At 40.5% G+C, this 22611-nt stretch overlaps 1 pseudogene; it reads left to right on the forward strand.

Annotated features, from left to right (window-relative positions):
* LOC134002172 (uncharacterized) overlaps positions 1–22611 on the forward strand; it is a 136926-nt pseudogene that overhangs the window by 27311 nt on the left and 87004 nt on the right.

A 22611-nucleotide genomic window follows, 5' to 3' on the forward strand; every position in this document is an offset into this window, starting at 1 on the left:
CGGGAGAGGAGCCGGATCTCAGGTTCTTGAATTGAACAAACTGTGTGCGGCCAGAGAGATATGATTGGAACCAGGCCAGAGGGATGTCAATGATTCCAATGGAGGATAACCTGTCCAGGAGGATTTCATGGGAAACGGTGTCGAAAGCTGCGCTCAGATCGAGGAGAACCAGAATGGAGAGAAGTCCAGAGTCAGATGCCATCAGGAGGTCATTGGTGATTTTCACTAGTGCTGTTTCAGTGCTGTGAAGGGGACGGAAGCCAGACTGAAATTGTTCATAGAGATTGTTGTCAGACAGATGAGTGTGGACCTGAGATGCAACAGTTTTTTCTAGTATTTTGGAGAGAAATGGAAGATTTGAGATGGGAAGGAAGTTGTTCAAGTCATTTGGCGCCAGGTTTCTTGAGTGTTGGTGTTATTGCGGCAGTCTTTAGTGATGATGGAACAACACCAGAAGTCAGCGAGGAACGTATGATGTCAGTTATTAACGCGGACAGGGCAGTTAGGCAGATTTTTACCAGGTGGGTAGGTAGGGGGTCTAACTGGCAGGTAGATGACTTGGATTTATGAATGAGACCAGTTATTTCAGAGACAGTTGGCAGTATGAAGCTGGCGAGAGGAGAGCTGAAGGAAGATGTAGGCCAAGAGTGCAGAGAGGATGCAGAGTTATTTGTAGCAGTCAGTGTCTGGTGGATATTTTCAATTTTGGCATTGAAGAAGGTCATGAAGGCATCACACTTTGCGACTGTGAGTAAGTGAGGTGGTAGAGCGTCAGGAGGTTTCAGAATATTATTGAGAGTTGAAAATAAGGCTCTAGTGTTCCCATCAGCTGTCCTGATTAAGGTTGAGTAGTATGTGGTCTTGGCTGAAGAAAGAGCATCCTTATATTGAAGTATGTGATTATAATACATATCTTTGTGAACTGCAAGGCCGGTTTTTACATAGAGGCGCTCCAATCGACGGCCTTTGGTTTTGACCTGGCGTAGTGCTGGTGTAAACCAAGGAGCAGAGTGGGTAAAAGAAACAGACCTATTTTTCAGAGGTGCAAGAGTCCATCATTGTAATGAGATACCAGGATATTAACTTCTGGTCTGAGATAGGCAGATCTGAGGCACAACAGTTATGAGGGGTTACACCAGAACAGCTGATTAGGTCAAGAATGTGTCCTTTGGAGTGTGTTGGAAAGTCAATATATTGCTGTATTCCAAAGCTGTCAAGGTATGAAGTAAAGTCCCTTGTAAAAGCATTGTTGATGCTATCCAAGTGAATATTAAAATCTCCCAGCAGTAGTAAATATGGGGACACAGAACATAAGGTTGTTAAGAAGGCAGAGAATTCCTGTAGGAAGGCATTATTGGGCTTGGGTGGTCGGTAAATAGTGGCGAGGATGGTAGGAGTTGGGCCCTTAATTTGGAGAGCCATAGACTTAAATGAAGGGTACACAGGCACAGTAATAGAGGACACTTTCCACTTTTCACTGTATAGTATCACCAGGCCACCCCCTCTGCCAGAGGTACAGGGTTGTGATGTGTAGACAAACCCAGGAGGAATAGTTTGGTTAAGGTGTGAGAAGTCATTAGGCTGCTGCCATGTCTCAGTCAAGCAAAATAAGTCAAACTTACGATCATTCAGTATATCATAGAGCAGAGGTCCCTTGTTGTTCAGCAAACGGATGTTAAATAACCCAAGGGTTAGATTGGTGATGTGAGGTTTGGTGTTAGCTGACCTGGCTGGAACTAGGACACTATGATCAACAGTTCTTCCAGACCTGTGCCTGTGCATTGATTTGCAATGTGAAATAACAACAGGAATTGGGAACCAGTTAATCACAGCAGTGGAAGTAGCTTTATGACAGCTAGTACGAGATAGTAGACCATGGTAAGGGCAATGAACCAGGGAAAGTGTCAGTACCTGGGTTGGTCGCCAGGGGGAGCTTGTGAGAGACACAGTACTGTGTGTTACCGGAGTAGGCGGAGAAGAGGAAGGCTCCAGGATGGTTGGTGAGCAGTCAATCACAGGGGGCAGCGGTCTGGACCATAGACATAATAAAGAGTGGACGCCGCATCGACCGCTACTGCCTATTGACGCTGGAGAGCCGTTGGGCCGCCATCTTGGACAGGTCACCCGCTCCACTCAGTGTAATCTGTTTGGCAGTCGCAATGAAGTGTCAGTGTATTTAATCAATCATAACTCACTGAATACTTAACTGATTTTCACGGGTTTTTTTTTTGCTGCAAACGTCATACATGTAGCTATGATACAGGATACATGGTTTGGCGTATATTAATATTCATAGTGGGCTTAACAGTAAAAGAATATTCTGATATGTGATATATGTGATGTATGATAGGTATTTTGCAAAACATTATATACATACATATATATATATATATATATATATATATATATATATATATATATATATATATATATATATATATATATGCAGAAGCAGATAGAGGCAGTAAAAGTACTACTCAGCTTTTTAAATAAGTTGAAAAATAAAGAAACAACATATGAATACATAGATATATATATATATATATATATATATATATATATACATATATATATATGTGTGTAGATAGATATATATAGATATCGATAGCTATTGATAGATATATATAGATACATATTGATAGATAGGCAGGGTTACACAACAGAATAAAAAAGAGTCATGAGTGACTAGAACAAAGCCTGGATAACAAATGGGGAGGGGAAGGAAGTGGAAATGCCTCTACACGCTTTTCAGACTTGAGAGAGAATAAAAACGTAAATTCTCAAGTTAAACACAAGATTATTTAACTCCAGTCTGTTCTCTGGTTGTCTTCCAGCTCCAAGAAGGAAAAATCTAGAGAGGAATCTCCCAGCAGAGGTAAGCAGACTTAGAAGCTGACATTAAGCTTTTTCTTATTTTCTGTCAAATGATCTCAAATGGAGGTGTGTTGGAAAGTGACACAAGTGAGTGTTTCAGTTCCTCTGGATCCAGCAGCTGGTGACTCTATATGTTCTCTTCCTCCTCCTCTGAAGGTTTAGACCTTTTCATTATGACATAAAATGTGAATATCTGACTCTTGACATTTCATCAGTAAGCATCCAACCCGCAACATAAAGTGTGAACAGTGTATGTGCAGGGAAGATGAAATGTTGTGAGGAACAGGAGTGCAAAGTGTATTTCTGTCTTTATTTCTTCATTTGTTCATTCACTGATACCTCTATCTTCAAAAAATATGCTGCCTTTTGGTTCCCTAAACAAATCAAAAGCCCCTCTGTATGACTCAGATATAAGAGGAAGGTTCAGCATCATTAACAGTTTTGTAGAGGAGCTCTGTGTCAAAATTCACATGTGAATATTTCAGAGTTAATAAAGTCTGCAGGCTTCAAATCTTTGTTAGTTTTCATTGGTCCAAAATAATAAATATCAATATAATTACATCAGGTGATTTTTAAACGATATTGTAACAGTATATTTATACTTAGTTTGATATACTGAAACAGAGAGTGAAGAATAACATGAACCATCTGACTTGACTCACTTTTACCATCAGACCAGTCAGACTGTACTCAGAGATGATGTGAAGGTGTGAAAAAAACATTTAGTAGTTTAGTTAGTAGTTGATCTTAAATACAAAAAAGAGAGATACTTGTTCTATACTCATTTATTGTTAGAAACTTCTGCCCAGAAAGACACTTCACTTCTGTGACAAACACATAAACTGTTTCTTCCTACAGAACAAAATGCAAAAACAGGGTCAGTCATTCAGATAACAAGGCTTCTACCGCCATCTATTGGTGAAAAGTAGTATAACTCAGCAAACTTAAACTGAAATCAGGTGAGTTTTCTCCTATTTACACAATCAAACAAAAAAATAAAAAATAAAAAAATAAATAATATATATAAAATAAATAAAACTAATATAAAAATGCCTGACATGTTTGTACAAGTGTGTCTTTAATAGCTTTTTAAAATGAGGTGCTGACTCAGCTGAACAGATTCTGAGGGCGAGAGGCGGGGTACACCTTGGACAGGTCGCCAGTCCATCACAGGGCTCACATATATTGAACAGACAACCATTCACACTAACATCCACACTTACGGGCAATTTAGAGTCTCCAATTAATCTTACCTGCATTTCTTTGGTCTGAGAGGAAGCCAGATTACCTGTAGTGAACTGCTGGGTGGGTGGGATTTAAAAGTTATTCGTAAAATTTTGAATTGGATTTTGTAGCTGATGGGGAGCCAGTGTAATTCAGCCAGGACAGGAGTGATATGTTCTCTATGACCAGTGTTTGTGAGGAGCCTTTCTGCTGCATTCTGACGGGAAACTGCTGCTTCATTAAGACATGATGTGAATAGTGAATTACAATAGTCCAGACGGGAGAGAATGAGGGCCTGAATAAATTGTTCAATTGTGATTTTTGGGAGCATTGATTTGATTTCTGATTTAATAACATGACTGAGTAAAGGTCTTAATGTGTTGGTTAAAGTTAAGATGAAGGTCAAAAACTATTTTGGCACAGTGTGTTATGTTTGACTTCCTCCAACTTAACACAGACAAGACTGAAGTCCTGGTCATTGATCACATTCCAACAGTATCACCGCCCATCATTCCTCATTAAGATAAGAGATAAGATATCCCTTTGTGGGACTAATAGAGGAATATCTTATCAGTCTTGTCTGTGTTAAGTTGGAAGAAGTTGGGGGCCATACAGTCCTTGATGGCAGCAAGAAAGCAGTGCAGAGAGTCCAGGCTGTTTTGATTTTTAGGCCTGAACGAAACACACAGCTGGGAATCATCAGGGTAACAGTGATATGATACAGGTGTGAATTGGTAAATTATGTGGCTAAAAAGCAATAGATACAGTTTAAACAGTATGGGGCCAAGGACTGAGCCCTGCAGTGACTTTAAATATTCTGTCTGATAAGTTAGATGAGAACCACTTTAGTGCAGTTCAACCTGTGCCAATACAGTTCCTGAGTGTGTTGAGTAAAATTGTATGATCCACCGTATCGAAAGCTGCACTTAAGTCCAGTAGAATGAGAAAGGTGAATTGTCCAGAGTCCATCCTGTGGTTCTTTCTAAACCTAGATTAAGATTTTTCAAATAAATTGTTATTTAAGACACGTGTGTACTACTTGCTTAAAACACGGGCCAACAGAAGTGCAGTTAATATTAAATAAAACTGTCTGAAATTAAATCTGTAAGGAGGAGAGAGTCTAAGCCCATGATCAAAACTAAAGCAAGGATGTGGTCCCCCAGATCAGCTGACCTTTTATTCAATCAGTCAGATCTTGTAGAAACACCAACAGACAGAAACATAACGGCTGTATAACTGTCCTTCAATGTTCTCTGATTTCACCAGAGAGACAACATGTCAGAGGTGGAAATCCTCAGCTTTCTGAACGAGTTAAGTGAGGATGACTTTAAGAACTTCAAGTGGCACCTGAAGAATGAAAACGTGGGAGATATCGAACCCATTCCATGGGCCCAGCTGGAGAAGGCAGAGAGGCAAAACGTTGTGGATCTGATGGTGCAGAAATATGTACTTGCTGGAGCTGTGAAGGTGATGAAGAGCGTTTTAAAGAAGATCAACAGGAATGATCTGGTGGAGAAGTTATCAAACATGATCTCAGGAGCAGCAGGTCAGTCACAGGAAGAGACAAACATGACATCACAATGTTTTTATATCACATCATATCAGTTTGATGTGTTTCAGTCAGTTTAACGGAGGACTCAACATGTGTCATGATTTTAGATTTAATGACCGACATTACTGAGACCTGTAATCCTAAAGGGTCATTTATGAGTCCCTCTGTGTTTTCATGCTGCAGCTTTGTTGAAAATTGAAACTTTACTGAAGCAGCTTTTGGAGCAGAGGTAGAGTGACTCAGTGAAACAGGAAGTGAGGGTTCTTCTTCTTATTCTTGATCAACTTCTTGTTTCCATCTTGTTCCAGTTTTGCATCTCTTTAAAGAAAAGTAAAGTAATTTAAATGTATCTTTAAAATGATTGCTTGTGTTACACACTGAATGAAGAAACTGGTGCTCCAGATGCAAGATTATATTATTTATACTCAGACACACTGCAACAAACAGAAAGACAGTCTGTGACTGTCTGCGACTGAGCGGACTTCCGTTAATGAAGGATTACAGCGTCAGTCATTCAGATAACAAGGCTGCTACCGCCATCTATTGGTGAAAAGTAGTATAACTCAGCAAACTTCAGGTGAGTTTTCTCCTATTTACACAAGCATTTAAATTAATAATAATCAGAAAAATAATAGTGTGGGGAGGGGGGCAAGTTAATAACAGAAACTAATATAAAAACAATTCTGGAAACAATCTTAAATCATGAAATGTCCAGGCTGCCATACTTGTCCCCAACCTTACAAAATATTTTTGTAGCGTATTGATCGAAACCTGATACTAGGGGGAAGGTTTTATGATCACTGAAATTAGTAGGAGTTAAGTTCAGTCAATCCACCTAATAGTTGTTCAGTCTGTAAGGGAGTGAAAAGTTGGGATGATTCTAAGGGCCCATGGGTGACAGGGGTCCTAAAAAAAATATTAGAACATTAGTTCATAATTTTTTATTAATTTGTCATCATTAATAGACATTAATACAATACTTTATTAACCCCCCTTTATTTACATGAAATGGTTCAGTCCTGCTTCAACCCAGGTGCAGCTTGCTAGCAGTGAATTGTGAGTGAGGAGGAACTACATGAGCATCATGTCTCAACAGCTTCATTAAATACAATCAGGGTTCCAAAAAAGAAGAGAAAGAGAAAAAAGAGAGAGCGACAATATATCACCCAACTTATTTTACAGAAGGTGTGTTTAGTCCATGATGGTAGAAATGAACCTTTTAGTTAAACTTAGTCCACAGTGAAACAGGTTAATATATATATATATATATAAAATATATAGACACTAACTCAGTTGTCCCTGCTCCTGCTGCCAGAACCAACGGATGCATCTCCAAGACCAACAGATGCATCTCCAGGACCAACAGATGCATCTCCAGAACCAACGGATGCATCTCCAGGACCAACAGATGCATCTCCAGAACCAACGGATGCATCTCCAGGACCAACAGATGCATCTCCAGGACCAACAGATGCATCTTTAGGGCCAGCAGATGTATCTCCAGGACCAACAGATGCATCTCCAGGACCAACAGATGCATCTCCAGAACCAACAGATGCATCTCCAGGACCAACAGATGCATCTCCAGGACCAACAGATGCATCTCCAGGACCAACAGATGCATCTCCAGGACCAACAGATGCATCTCCAGGACCAACAGATGCATCTCCAGGACCAACAGATGCATCTCCAGAACCAACAGATGCATCTCCAGGACCAACAGATGCATCTCCAGGACCAGCAGATGCATCTCCAGGACCAACAGATGCATCTCCAGGACCAACAGATGCATCTCCAGGACCAGCAGATGCATCTCCAGAACCAGCAGATGCATCTCCAGGACCATCAGATGCATCTCCAGGACCATCAGATGCATCTCCAGGACCAACAGATACATCTCCAGAACCAACGGATGCATCTCCAGGACCAGCATATGCATCTCCAGAACCAACGGATGCATCTCTAGGACCAACAGATGCATCTCCAGAACCAACTGATGCATCTCCAGGACCAGCATATGCATCTCCAGAACCAACGGATGCATCTCCAGGACCAGCAGATGCATCTCCAGGACAAACAGATGCATCTCCAGGACCAACAGATGCATCTCAAGAACCAATAGATGCATCTCCAGGACCAACAGATGCATCACTAGGACCAGCAGATGCATCTCCAGAACCAACATATGCATCTCCAGAACCAGCAGATACATCTCCAGGACCAACAGATGCATCTCCAGAACCAACAGATGCATCTCCAGGACCAGCAGGTGCATCTCCAGGACCAACAGATGCATCTCCAGGACCAACAGATGCATCTTTAGGGCCAGCAGATGTATCTCCAGGACCAACAGATGCATCTCCAGGACCAACAGATGCATCTCCAGGACCAGCAGATGCATCTTTAGGGCCAGCAGATGTATCTCCAAGACCAAGAGATGCATCTCCAGGACCAACAGATGCATCTCCAAGACCAACAGATGCATCTCCAGGACCAGCAGATGCATCTCCAGAACCAGCGGATGCATCTCCAGGACCATCAGATGCATCTCCAGGACCATCGGATGCATCTCCAGGACCAACAGATGCATCTCCAGAACCAACGGATGCATCTCCAGGACTAGCATATGCATCTCCAGAACCAACGGATGCATCTCCAGGACCAACAGATGCATCTCCAGAACCAACTGATGCATCTCCAGGAACAGCAGATGCATCTCCAGAACCAACAGATGCATCTCCAGGACCAACAGATGCATCTCCAGAACCAACAGATGCACCTCCAGGACCAGCATATGCATCTCCAGAACCAACGGATGCATCTCCAGGACCAGCGGATGAATCTCCAGGACCAACAGATGCATCTCCAGAACCAACAGATGCATCTCCAGAACCAACAGATGCATCTCCAGGACAAGCAGATGCATCTCCAGGACCAGCAGATGCATCTCCAGGACAAACAGATGCATCTCCAGGACCAACAGATGCATCTCAAGAACCAATAGATGCATCTCAAGAACCAATAGATGCATCTCCAGGACCAACAGATGCATCACCAGGACCAGCAGATGCATCTCCAGAACCAACATATGCATCTCCAGAACCAGCAGATACATCTCCAGGACCAACAGATGCATCTCCAGAACCAACAGATGCATCTCCAGGACCAGCAGGTGCATCTCCAGGACCAACAGGTGCATCTCCAAGACCAACAGGTGCATCTCCAGGACCAACAGATGCGTCTCTAGGACCAGCAGATGCATCTTTAGGGCCAGCAGATGTATCTCCAGGACCAACAGATGCATCTCCAAGACCAACAGATGCATCTCCAGGACCAACAGATGCATCTCCAGGACCAACGGATGCATCTCCAGAACCAACAGATGCATCTCCAAGACCAACGGATGCATCTCCAGAACCAACGGATGCATCTCCAGAACCAACGGATGCATCTCCAGGACCAACAGATGCATCTTCAGGACCAGCAGATACATCTCCAGGACCAACAGATGCATCTCCAGGACCAGCAGATGCATCTTTAGGGCCAGCAGATGTATCTCCAGGACCAACAGATGCATCTCCAAGACCAACAGATGCATCTCCAGGACCAACAGATGCATCTCCAGGACCAACAGATGCATCTCCAGAACCAACAGATGCATCTCCAGGACCAACAGATGCATCTCCAGAACCAACGGATGCATCTCCAGGACCAACAGATGCATCTTCAGGACCAGCAGATACATCTCCAGGACCAACAGATGCATCTCCAGGAGCAACAGATGCATCTCCAGGACCAGCAGATGCATCTTTGGGACCAGCAGATACATCTCCAGGACCAGCAGATGCATCTCCAGGACCAGCAGATGCATCTCCAGCCTCAGCAGTCCCGTCCCTCGATTATAATGAAACAACCCCACTGCTACATGCAAGAGGAGGTGAGCAGCATTGTGTTGATGAAATGTTACTGAGTATAACTGAAAGAGGTCTGTGGGAATTTATTTTCTATTATTATGAGAAAAAAGGAAGAATGATTAAATCCTTTTCAAGGATAAGAATTGGTTGTATACTTAGTTTGTATGTAGACTTAGTTAAAAACAATCTACTGCTGATTTTATTATTGTGTTCATTATATCATTGTATAGATAGTATCTTCTATTTAAGAATTTTAACATTAAGATTACATTTAGAGTGTAAAAGATGACCTTTAGCACATTACTTAGAGAGGAAGTCAGACTTGCATCAAGTAGTGAATTCTACTGTATGCAGATTGTTTCCTGCATGTCTACACAGTGTTATATTTTCACAGCTCAATGACAGTAAATATTGTACAGTTAGTCTTGGACTACAGTAGAGTTTGAAGCCATCACAGGTAGAGGTGTGCTTACAGCAGTTGCGCATGGTTGGTTCAGCCCAATGGGATGTTTTCATGGGGCCAAAAATACCTGGTGGTGCTCCTGGTTGTTCAGACATTTCAGTCTGGACCAATCAACAGACAGAATGACATTATCTCCCATAAAGCTGCTAACATGACTAAAAACAACATCTGGACTTTTCTCCCTGAGCTCAGAGAACTTTATGAGAGTAAATCACAAAGTAACATACAGACTGCTGATGTTGTTCAGAGCTGCTCTGAACATCTGAGACACATTTACATCAATTTATTCTGAACATGCACAAAGAGAAGATGATGATGGTCTGATGTTAAATGAGGAAGAAGAGGTTAAAATAAAACAATGTGTAACAGCATTAAAAACAAAGGACAGACTGTCAGCAGGTCAGAGTGTTGTTCTTTGTTTCAGCCACTAGATGGAGACAGAACATCACTGATGAACAAAGAAGCTGCAGCATCAGGGAGAAAAATCAGAACTACTGCACATTTATTAAATAAACAGTCATATTAAATAAAACATAAAGTAGTCTGTGACAGTGGCTTCATGAAGATAATTCATATTTTACACCATAAGCACAAGTTCCAACAACACATAACAACATAGAGCTGAAACCAGCAGTCAGTTAATGAAGAGATGATGGACAGAAAATGAATCCAAATGTATTTAAGACATTTTTCAATCAGAAAAGTCAAACATTACATAGTTTTTCTCTAATGTCTCATTGTAAATTGGTGAGATTTTGGACAAAACAAGACATTTGAAGATGTCAGCTTAGACTGGGATGGGCTTTTGTTTACTATTTATACACCAAAACAGTATTGATCTCATTTTATTTTGATCCCTGTTATTGTCTCTTCTACGAGCTCTCAGCTGGTTATTCTTCATCTTCCAGGTCCTGGTCCAGCAGAGTCTCACGCAACCCTATGGGATTGCTGTTGCTGTAGCTGTCCACGCCCTTTACAATGTATTTTATTGTGAAAGACTTTTGGTTAACGGAAACAGGGGTCATTAACGAGAAATTGATTTTATAAGGATTTTAACGGCGGCACATGGACCAAAGGAAAATAATTGTACAGGAAAACTAAACTTTAAGAAGTATGGATTTGCCCAGATGACAGTGACGGTAAGGTAATGGGTCATGGTACATTTATGTTTGTGTTGAAATATAAGTTAATTTTATGTGAATTAAAGCTAAATGCTTTAAGCTAATGATATTTATAGGGACTAATGGCTTTTTATTTTTTATTTTACTTTTAGCACTTACGTTGTTGGTTAGTTGTGACAAGGTTGACAAAGGGATTCCTGAAACAAATGAAATACTTAAGACCACCACCAGTAAAAGCATAATTTCTTCAGCTGGCACTACATATTATATATACTGGTGGCACTGTTGCCAGAGGGTCTTGGATTTGAACCCATCCTGACTTACTGCTCAGAGTGTGCATGTCCTTGCCATGTTGGTATTGGTTTTTGCTGGGTACACTGGTTTCTTCCCACCATCAGACATATGCGCTTTTCCACTACACAGTTCCAGCACGACTCGCCTCGACTCGGTACGGTTCCAGGAACCTTTTCCATTACAAAAAAGTACCTACTCAACGTGGGCGGGGTCGTCATAGCACGGCTCCGCGAAACTGCCATGACTTCGTTTTATACGCGACACAAAACACATAAACAATGGAGGACATGGAGGCAGTGGTGTACATGCTGCTGTATGAGGCTTTCTGTCAGACACAAAGCAAGAAAATTTAGCCGTATGGCTGTAACGCTGTTACCGGTATTTAAAAATGCCGGGTTTGATTCTTGTGTGGGACGGCTCATGACTCTTCCAGCGACAACTACCAATCAGCGGCCAGCAGTGTGTCGACGTCACATTTTAGTACCGGCTTGGCTCGCTTGGAACCTCACCAGAGCAGGTACTAAAAGAGTACCAGGTACCAAGTACTATCCCTAGTGGAAACGCAAGAAGAACCGAGGCGAGTCGAGTCGAGGCGAGTCGTGCTGGAACTGTGTAGTGGAAAAGCGCCTTTAGTTAGGGTTAATAATCCTTTCAGTGCCCTGATCAAGGCAATCACAAAAAACAACCACAACAAAACAACCACTGCTCCTATTGTACCAGCAGAAACAAAGAAAAAGAGTGTCTGAGAGAAGAAAAAGCACGAGCATTGGTCGACATGATGCAAAACAAAAGAGCAGAAGCCAGTTCAGCTCTGATCACTGCTCTCTGTGAGGTGGATCCAGTTCTTTCAAGAGACCTGAAGCTACAGTAGCAGAAAGTCTCACACCAACACATCTTCTGCTCTCAGGTGTTTCTGTTGTTTAACATTTTGTAAGAACCTTAAACTCACAGCTCTGTGCTGCACCACGGTTCAGGATATGTTTATGGATAGTTTATCTTGATACAGCTTTTTATGAGCATTAATTTGTACCTTTGGATTACTGGAATACATTCCTTTAGATTACAGGTGGATGAATTCTCTTTTGTTTAATAATTTTGTTTTTCAGAAGGTTTTTACTGTAAAATGCACTCTAGCCTTGAGATAACTTTTGTTGTGATCTGGTGTTAAATAAATAAAGATTGGTTGATTGAAACTGTTCCTCTGAATGTGGATTTGTGAGAAACATGGAACATCCCCCACCTCCCCAGGTACATGGTCGAGGCTCTCCCGGAGGTGGGAGTTGAAGCTCTCTCTGACAGGAGACTCTGCCAGACGTTCCCAGCAGACGCTCACAATACGTTTGGGTCTGTCCGGCATCCTCGCCCACCATCGTAGCCAACTCACCACCAGGTGGTGATCAGTTGACAGCTCCGCCCCTCTCTTCGCCCAAGTGTCCAAGACATGCGGCTGCAAGTCCGACGACACGACTACAAAGTCAATCATCAAACTGCGGCCCTTATGCTTGAACATGGTGTTCGTTATGGACAGTCTATATGAACCAAACAATCTGTTCACATGTCCTCCTGTCACTGACTAAGGCCCATGTTTACTAGACTAGAAACATCTTGATATCTGCTTACAGGCACTTGACTGGCAGCGAATATGGAAGCATCACCTGCACAATCAGCGAAAACACGCGTTCAAATAGTGACGTTTATTTTGGGATGAAACGCTGCTCGCTGCGTCGTCCGACTCCAACGCCACCATTACATCCTGGTGAGGGACAGATACATCCTACCGTTACTACATTTGTCTTTGCTTAGAAACTTATAAAACATTCAATTCATTAGCCAAACTGCCGTCACTGTCTTTATTTTGTATTGTTTTTTACTTTTTCAGTTATCAGCTCTGAAACAGCAGAATCAATTTTTTATAGATCTGGATTTTATTGGATAGAAAAAGAAGAAAAGAGAAGTAAAGGTAGCTGATGTTTATTACAAACAGCATAATTAATTTCAATTTTTAAACATTTGATAAGAAAAAATATTTAAATGTACAAGTTGGATGTCTATGAAACTATGGAGGCCCAAAGTCCTGAATGATATTGTCTTTAATCTTCTGTGTTTAAAAGGTTCAAATTATTACCAAGATGGAAAAAATCACATTCATTTGTGATGTCAGACGTGTGCTGCCGTCTAGTGGCCGAACTAATTATGACCCGGACCAAGGAGGGATGGATGGAGGCATTAATCCAACAGTGGACTATAACTACAATCATCCCCTAACCTTTAACCCCTGTGGTTATTATTATTGTTGTTGCCATGACGACAAAGGAAGCCTAACTTGTAAGAAGTACTAACTTTAACACCACAGCGCGTTTCTCTAACCTTTAACAAAGTTTCATTTTAACCCAAACTCAACCTGACCAGAGCTTTAACCACAGCGCTGTCACATCATCAAACATCATTATTGATTATCAGTGATGATGTCATCCTGCTGATAGAGTCACATGATCAAATCTCCTTCGTGTCTTGCTTATTATTTGTGTTTATTTTATTGACTCGAGTTGAAAAGTAAACACATTTGAAAGACGTTTCTAAAGTTAAACAACCTACAACCGTTTTTGTGTAAATTTCAGATTTAACCGTTGTTCTTATCACACGTCTAAACACGTCCTCTGGTGTACGATGTAGACGTACGACTGAACCAGTCACTGCAGCCTTCGACATCGACTGCATTACGGTGAAGTTGAGCAGGAGGACGACAACATGAAAACGTTTCTTCTACAAAGTGGAAGCCCGGAGGTGCCGCTAGTTTAGCTTCTCTCACAATTTAAACAAAAAATGAAGCGTACTGTAAGAAAGTTACTAAGGTATCAGTTATTCTTTAGAGAGTTCACTATAAAAGTGCGATATGTTAGCCAACTTAATGCTAACAGTACGAGTTTGAATCTGAGATAAAGTAATTGTACAGCGGGGGGAGAAAATTATTCTGACTTGTTTTATTCTGCCTCAGGTTGGATGTCACATTATGAGGGAGAAATATTGACTTTTTTGGCTCTTGTGTCGGTCAAAAAATGGGCACTATAGCATTGTTAGCATTCAACAGACTAGACTCTGAACCAGGCGGGGAGTTCCGGTCCTCTGAAATGAGGCCAACGCGGAAGTAACTTAAAACTGCATTCTATCAAAAGGCCACCAGGGGGCGACCGTTTTGGTGTCAAAAGGACTTCCGTCTCTATACAAGTCAATGGAGAATTCACCAACTTCTCACTTGATTTCTAACCTCAGTAAACGTTTTCAAAATGTGTTTATGGTCTCAATCGCTAGTTTAAAGCCTTCTTCAATGCAGTATGATGTTCATTTGGGACATTTTGGCCTCCCTGATTTTATATGTGACGATAAAGCAGGGTATGCATTAGGGCGTGGCTACGTCGTGATTGACAGGTTGATTGGTTCACAGGTTCAGGGGGGCGCCTCATGCTCCTCCTGATGCCCATATAAATAGAATCCCTGTTTTTATTTTTCCCAGCATGCACTTTAAATTTTCAAGATGGCGCTGCTCAGATCCGATACTATTGGCCTCCGAGCAGCAGTCCACAAACCAATGGGTGACGTCACGGATGTTACGTCCATTTCTTATATACAGTCTATGCTCTGCACTGGTTTCACTGTGGCATGCTAACAATGCTAACTGTATGTAGGATCTCTAAATACCCCTCACACTGTGACAAATATCTGAATCCTTTTCAACTTTGTAAACTACATTTTTAAACATTTGTTGAGGATCTTGGTTACTAATCCGTTCATGTGAAATACCTCCGTGTTTCTCATCCCAAAAAAACCTCCTGAATGATAATGTTGCCCGAGTCTTTCCACCGTCACCGACTACTGTCATCTTCCTCTCACACATGTGGCTCTAATGAGGTAATATGTTCCTGAAAAACACCTGGAAACACCTGGATCTGAGTCCGTCTGCTGTTTTTTGTCAAGTCACTTAATTAGTTTTTGCATCCTGACAGAAAACAGCAGCTCAGCATCGTCTGAGAAAGTTAAGTGTCACATGGGATCAACCTGGGATAAAGCAATAAAGACAACAAAAATAAATACAGTAGGCCAAATTTAGCTTCTTTTTAAAAATCAAGTATTATATTTAGCGAAAGGTGAGCTTTTACATTCAAAGAAAAGACAGAAGAGACCTGAAGGAGGAAGCTAAAGGAAGAAGGAAGGGTCAGTGAGATGAAAGCTGAGAGGGACAGAAGAGGAAGGAGAGTAGAGAAGTGCAGACATAAGAAAGGAGGAATAACTAGATGGCATTGGAAGACGAGAGTAGAGCAGAGGAGAGACGATAAAAGACGTCGAAGCAAAAAAGAGACGAGAAGACAAGAAAGGACACAAGTGTAAAGATGAGGCATTCTGGGTAAGAGTCCAGGGGCCCTTGAGTAGAAACAGGCCCTCAATGATGTTGGGCTCCACAGAAATACGACACAAGGTTTGACCCATTCTTTTAATGTTTATAGTTATAGTATGAAATATGGAGTTATAAGGTTTCCACTCGACGGCAGCGTTATCCAATCACAATAAAATAAAAGTTCTTTCCAGGAAAGTAATTCATGTTTTATTTGTTAATTCGATTTGGCAAGTACTGATTGGTTATCTGGCTACAATGCACTGTGAGGGAGGAACTATCAATGAGCATGAGTTTCAGTGCCTGAGGGGCCCCTGGGTCCTGCCTCCAGATAAGGAGACTAAAGGTGCTTTTCCATTATACAGTTCTAGCTCTATTCGGCTTGACTCGGTTTTGGTACCAGATTGTTTTCCATTGCTTCATAGAACCTCCTCAACATAGCATAGCATGGAGGCGATGGTGTACTTGCTGCTGTATGAGGCTTTCTGTCTCACACAAAGCAAGAGAAGAGAAACGAATCTCTAACGCTGTTGTTGGTATTTAAAAATGCCGGGTTTGATTCTTGTGTGGGACGGCTCATGACTCTTCCAGTGACTCTCTGATGTTGTGTTAATGATGTTACAGAACAAACAGCCCATAAAAGGTTACATCTGGTTGAAGTTATCCATGTGACAAAGTGTAAGTTAGAGAGAAAAAGGAAATGAAAGTTTGAAAGTTTGAGCTACGTGACCAACGATGTGCTGAGACGAGGTTTAGAAGATCAGACTACGTGCTACACTGTGAGAAACAAAGGAAACAGACTATATGTGGTTAAATGACTGTGGTCACAAGTGCTGCTAAACACAGCAGATACGTGACTTTCAGTAAAGAAGAAGTTTCCAGGAAAGAAGGAAGGAGGAACAAACAGGTAATAAGTAAAGTTTAAAGTAAGGTTCCATTTTACAGTCATCAGAGCAAAAAGAGGAAACAGCGAGTCTGAACCAGGTGAGTGTTAATATCAGGACTGTAAATAATGATTACTGTCATTATTGATCAATCTGATGATTATTTCTCAGTTTAATTGTTTAGTTGATTAAAGTTAAATATAAAATGACAGAGTTTGAGGAATTCAAACATTGTTTCCTGTTGTTGTTTTCCTGGTTTCATTTCCTCACAGCGATGTAACGAGACTCACTGCTGAGCTCTAAACAGAGAGAAGTCACAGTTAAGAAGCACACACATGTTTATCTGAAGTCTGTTTGTTGGAATTAAACCAGAGTCAAAGTTTCTCTTTGTGATGAGTAGAAAACACACATGGTTGTAGTTAAAGTCATGTAAACTAATAAGAAGCTACTAAGTTGAGAGGCAGGACTGGGTTTATTATACTGTGTATGTGTGTGTGTCTCCAGTGTTGCTGGTTTACCTCTCAGACTCCAGAAGATGAAGAAAGAGGAGGAAGAGGAGGAAGAGGACTACGGAGCAGAGTCTGGAATATCCAGCTGTCTGTCTATGAAGAGTGACCGGTCTAAAGGTTATCCTCCATACTTCAGTAATGAACCTGGACCCTCAACCACAGAGTAAGAGACTGTTTCTACTGTAAACTGACCTGAAGATGTCTCAGGTATCATTTCATGAACTACACTCTGTTTTATAATTCTGTGTTTTTAAAAATTCAGTCAGTGATCTTTTTGTTGTTTGAGCATTGACTGCAGTATTTCTTCGTCTCTAGCTTTAATTTTGTGGAAAGAGTGCTTGATTACTATTCTTAAATCTTGATTAGTTTATTAGTTGCCTGAACCAGTATTTGATATAACTTCATTGGCAGAGGACAGATTGTGTTGTTTGCTTTGGAGACATGCAGCTCTTCTATAAATTCTACACACACACACACACACACACACACACACACACACACACACACACACACACACACACACACACACACACACACACACACACACTCTGACCTTAATGCATACATTACTTATTTGCATCTTTTCAGGGTAACAAATGATAGATAGAAACATGAATTGTTCACCTGCAACTATCTGTCTCATCTCAGAGTCTGAGTCATAAATAGATGTTGTGTTAATGATGTTACAGAACAAACAGCCCATAAAAGGTTACATCTGGTTGAAGTTATCCATGTGACAAAGTGTAAGTTAGAGAGAAAAAGGAAATGAAAGTTTGAAAGTTTGAGCTACGTGACCAACGATGTGCTGAGACGAGGTTTAGAAGATCAGACTACGTGCTACACTGTGAGAAACAAAGGAAACAGACTATATGTGGTTAAATGACTGTGGTCACAAGTGCTGCTAAACACAGCAGATACGTGACTTTCAGTAAAGAAGAAGTTTCCAGGAAAGAAGGAAGGAGGAACAAACAGGTAATAAGTAAAGTTTAAAGTAAGGCTCCATTTTACAGTCATCAGAGCAAAAAGAGGAAACAGCGAGTCTGAACCAGGTGAGTGTTAATATCAGGACTGTAAATAATGATTACTGTCATTATTGATCAATCTGATGATTATTTCTCAGTTTAATTGTTTAGTTGATTAAAGTTAAATATAAAATGACAGAGTTTGAGGAATTCAAACATTGTTTCCTGTTGTTGTTTTCCTGGTTTCATTTCCTCACAGCGATGTAACGAGACTCACTGCTGAGCTCTAAACAGAGAGAAGTCACAGTTAAGAAGCACACACATGTTTATCTGAAGTCTGTTTGTTGGAATTAAACCAGAGTCAAAGTTTCTCTTTGTGATGAGTAGAAAACACACATGGTTGTAGTTAAAGTCATGTAAACTAATAAGAAGCTACTAAGTTGAGAGGCAGGACTGGGTTTATTATACTGTGTATGTGTGTGTGTCTCCAGTGTTACTGGTTTACCTCTCAGACTCCAGAAGATGAAGAAAGAGGAGGAAGAGGAGGAAGAGGAGTACAGAGCAGAGTCTGGAATATCCAGCTGTCTGTCTATGAAGAGTGACCGGTCTAAAGGTTATCCTCCATACTTCAGTAATGAACCTGGACCCTCAACCACAGAGTAAGAGACTGTTTCTACTGTAAACTGACCTGAAGATGTCTCAGGTATCATTTCATGAACTACACTCTGTTTTATAATTCTGTGTTTTTAAAAATTCAGTCAGTGATCTTTTTGTTGTTTGAGCATTGACTGCAGTATTTCTTCGTCTCTAGCTTTAATTTTGTGGAAAGAGTGCTTGATTACTATTCTTAAATCTTGATTAGTTTATTAGTTGCCTGAACCAGTATTTGATATAACTTCATTGGCAGAGGACAGATTGTGTTGTTTGCTTTGGAGACATGCAGCTCTTCTATAAATTCTACACACACACACACACACACACACACACACACACACACACACACACACACTCTGACCTTAATGCATACATTACTTATTTGCATCTTTTCAGGGTAACAAATGATAGATAGAAACATGAATTGTTCACCTGCAACTATCTGTCTCATCTCAGAGTCTGAGTCATAAATAGATGTTGTGTTAATGATGTTACAGAACAAACAGCCCATAAAAGGTTACATCTGGTTGAAGTTATCCATGTGACAAAGTGTAAGTTAGAGAGAAAAAGGAAATGAAAGTTTGAAAGTTTGAGCTACGTGACCAACGATGTGCTGAGACGAGGTTTAGAAGATCAGACTACGTGCTACACTGTGAGAAACAAAGGAAACAGACTATATGTGGTTAAATGACTGTGGTCACAAGTGCTGCTAAACACAGCAGATACGTGACTTTCAGTAAAGAAGAAGTTTCCAGGAAAGAAGGAAGGAGGAACAAACAGGTAATAAGTAAAGTTTAAAGTAAGGTTCCATTTTACAGTCATCAGAGCAAAAAGAGGAAACAGCGAGTCTGAACCAGGTGAGTGTTAATATCAGGACTGTAAATAATGATTACTGTCATTATTGATCAATCTGATGATTATTTCTCAGTTTAATTGTTTAGTTGATTAAAGTTAAATATAAAATGACAGAGTTTGAGGAATTCAAACATTGTTTCCTGTTGTTGTTTTCCTGGTTTCATTTCCTCACAGCGATGTAACGAGACTCACTGCTGAGCTCTAAACAGAGAGAAGTCACAGTTAAGAAGCACACACATGTTTATCTGAAGTCTGTTTGTTGGATTTAAACCAGAGTCAAAGTTTCTCTTTGTGATGAGTAGAAAACACACATGGTTGTAGTTAAAGTCATGTAAACTAATAAGAAGCTACTAAGTTGAGAGGCAGGACTGGGTTTATAATACTGTGTATGTGTGTGTGTCTCCAGTGTTACTGGTTTACCTCTCAGACTCCAGAAGATGAAGAAAGAGGAGGAAGAGGAGTACGGAGCAGAGTCTGGAATATCCAGCTGTCTGTCTATGAAGAGTGACCGGTCTAAAGGTTATCCTCCATACTTCAGTAATGAACCTGGACCCTCAACCACAGAGTAAGAGACTGTTTCTACTGTAAACTGACCTGAAGATGTCTCAGGTATCATTTCATGAACTACACTCTGTTTTATAATTCTGTGTTTTTAAAAATTCAGTCAGTGATCTTTTTGTTGTTTGAGCATTGACTGCAGTATTTCTTCGTCTCTAGCTTTAATTTTGTGGAAAGAGTGCTTGATTACTATTCTTAAATCTTGATTAGTTTATTAGTTGCCTGAACCAGTATTTGATATAACTTCATTGGCAGAGGACAGATTGTGTTGTTTGCTTTGGAGACATGCAGCTCTTCTATAAATTCTGAAGTTTATACATTTTTGTTGACATTGGCAAAGAAGTGATAATTCTACTTTATGTTTATTATTGTGGTCGTACTAGGTGGTGATTGTGTACTGAGGTGAATTATAGTGACTGAGAGAGAGAAAACATTGCTGCTCTGTTAGTGATAACTGTACCTTTATCAGTATTAGCACAGTGCACATGTGTGCAGCTGTTAAAGCCGACTGGCGTTTTGGATTTATGGAATTAGTTTGACAGATATTTATTATTATATTATTACTGCCTTTTGTCTGTGTGTCATCCCGTTGGCTACAGGAGGATTTTAGTTAGATAGTTAGCATTTGCAGCTCAATGACTAAGGTGATCTGTTCAATGGGTAAATTAACAGGTAGCTAGACAGTTGTCACAATTAGATTTTTTCTGGTCAACCCACGTAGTAATACCACCTGTAACCACTAGATGGCAGAAAAATATTTTCCCTTTAGTTACATAAGCCACATATTAGGCTGCAGTGGAAAGTTACATAAATAAAACAATTAATGATCAATCCACTACAGTCATCAACAGATAAACTGTCACTCAAATACCTTTGAACATGGAGAGATATCTGCTTTACCATTACTAAAGAAGGAGACTACATATAAGTCAAAAACATTAAAAGTATTTATTTACAGTTCTTGAAAGTATTGTTTTTTCATTACAAATAGCTTACAGAAGTAATGGCACATAACTAAGTTATTAAGCACATCCTGAAGAATCACATGACACCATCTGACCAGTCAGACTTTGATACGAGGAAACTTTAACTGTCGTCTTTTATCAGTGAATTAATGCAGCAGCAGCAGCACACACAGGACTGATAAAGCAGAGTTTAGAGTATCTTACTGTAACAAGGACTGATAGAAGAGTCACAGCTGAATAATAATAGTTCCACATGAAGTGAAAAATGTCTGAAGTTGTTCACATCATTAGTTGCTTCTGATTTATGATTGATGTGATTTAATCAGCAATCACCCTGTTACAGTGCTGGAAGAAGTACTCAGATCATTTACTGCAGTAAAAGTACCAACACAACAATGTAAAAAATACTCTATTACAAGTAACAGTACTGCTGTATTATGAGCGATGTAGTATGCAGTATTACAGTAAAAGTACTGCAGTATTATGAGCCATGTAGTATGCAGTATTACAGTAAAAGTACTGCAGTATTATGAGCGATGTAGTATGCAGTATTACAGTAAAAGTACTGCAGTATTATGAGCGATGTAGTATGCAGCATTACAGTAAAAGTACTGCAGTATTATGAGCGATGTAGTATGCAGCATTACAGTAAAAGTACTGCAGTATTATGAGCCATGTAGTATGCAGCATTACAGTAAAAGTACTGCAGTATTATGAGCCATGTAGTATGCAGTATTACAGTAAAAGTACTGCAGTATTATGAGCCATGTAGTATGCAGTATTACAGTAAAAGTACTGCAGTATTATGAGCCATGTAGTATGCAGTATTACAGTAAAAGTACTGCAGTATTATGAGCGATGTAGTATGCAGCATTACAGTAAAAGTACTGCAGTATTATGAGCGATGTAGTATGCAGTATTACAGTAAAAGTACTGCAGTATTATGAGCGATGTAGTATGCAGCATTACAGTAAAAGTACTGCAGTATTATGAGCGATGTAGTATGCAGCATTACAGTAAAAGTACTGCAGTATTATGAGCGATGTAGTATGCAGTATTACAGTAAAAGTACTGCAGTATTATGAGCGATGTAGTATGCAGTATTACAGTAAAAGTACTGCAGTATTATGAGCGATGTAGTATGCAGTATTACAGTTACCAAGTTCTGATACGGGAATGTGTTTTCAGTTTTTTTCTCAAGGTGTGTCAGAGCCGTGTGAAGAGCGGCGGTCATTGCATCCTCTGTTGAGCGGTTTGCCCGACAAGCAAACTGATGTTTATCCAGGTCAGGTGGGATGATTGATCTGATGTGGGACAGCACTAGCTTCACGAAGCACTTCATAACTATTGGTGTTAAAGCCATTGAGTGATAGTCATTCAGGCACTTCATAGATG

Source organism: Scomber scombrus, chromosome 20 (genome assembly GCF_963691925.1).
Source record: "Scomber scombrus chromosome 20, fScoSco1.1, whole genome shotgun sequence".
NCBI lineage: Eukaryota > Metazoa > Chordata > Actinopteri > Scombriformes > Scombridae > Scomber > Scomber scombrus.